Genomic DNA, 898 nt, shown 5'->3' with positions numbered 1-898 from the left:
GCAAATAACACTGGCGTGGGCTCGCAGTGCCTCAGCCCCCCTGGGTCTGCCCCTGCTCACGGCGCGTGTAGCCTCCCTGTCCACACTGCTCGGACTCTAGGTTGTTCCGCCGGGAACAATCCGAGGCTGGTCCTGGGTTGCATGCACCTCCCAGGTCCAAGCCGCTCAGGTTCAGGCACTCGGGTAGTCCTCAGAGGCGCAGACTCAGTTGGGCCTGCGTTTTGTGCTCTTCCCAGGTCCGAGCAGCTCAGGTGATGAGGTGTTTGGCGAGCGCCAATGCTGCGACTTATCGCCTCCCCGCCACTCGGTTATCTGGGTGTTAAAACCGGCTCACCTTCTCAGGCAGATGTTGACCGTCCAGACCCCCAAGAAGTTTTAGTTAGCAAAGAAGCCTGCTTACAGTTTTATAGATAATGTCTCTCTGGGGCTGCGATTGCCCCCTTCCGGCTCTGGCTGCCTGTCACCGGAGGGGGAAGATCTGCAGCCGGCTATCTCTGTTCAGTCCTTTGTTCCGTGCGCGGGCCTGGCGGTCTTAGGTTAGGGCTGGCTTTTTGCGTGGTAGATATCCACAGTCTGGTTTGCTAGCCCAAATTATTTCGCTCAGATAGCGCTCAGGGTATTCAGGCCAGATTCTTACTCTCAGTGATGCAGCCCACGCCGCGCCTCCCTGCCCAGCCCCGGCTTGCTAATGGCGGATGCAGGCGTCTGCGCTGCTTCTCCGCTGGGGGAGTTACCGTAGGGCTCGCAATCTGCGAGTTTTAATTGTTTATTTATTTTTTCTCCCTGTTATGTTGCCCTCTGTGCTTCCAAAGCTTGGCACAGATTCGGCAGTGAGAAGGTTTCCTGGTGTTTGGAAACTTCTCTCTTTTTAAGATTCCCTTCCCGGGACGGAACTCCG

General features: G+C 56.7%; 1 protein-coding gene across 2 annotated transcripts in view; it reads left to right on the top strand.

Annotated features, from left to right (window-relative positions):
• Window positions 1–898, top strand: part of IPCEF1 (interaction protein for cytohesin exchange factors 1) — a 170697-nt gene that overhangs the window by 54118 nt on the left and 115681 nt on the right. The window lies entirely within an intron of this gene.

This window comes from Bison bison, unplaced genomic scaffold (genome assembly GCF_000754665.1).
Source record: "Bison bison bison isolate TAMUID 2011002044 unplaced genomic scaffold, Bison_UMD1.0 scf7180017864148, whole genome shotgun sequence".
NCBI lineage: Eukaryota > Metazoa > Chordata > Mammalia > Artiodactyla > Bovidae > Bison > Bison bison.
Note: the sequence above shows the minus strand (reverse complement) of the source record. Positions and strands in the feature narration are given on the sequence as shown.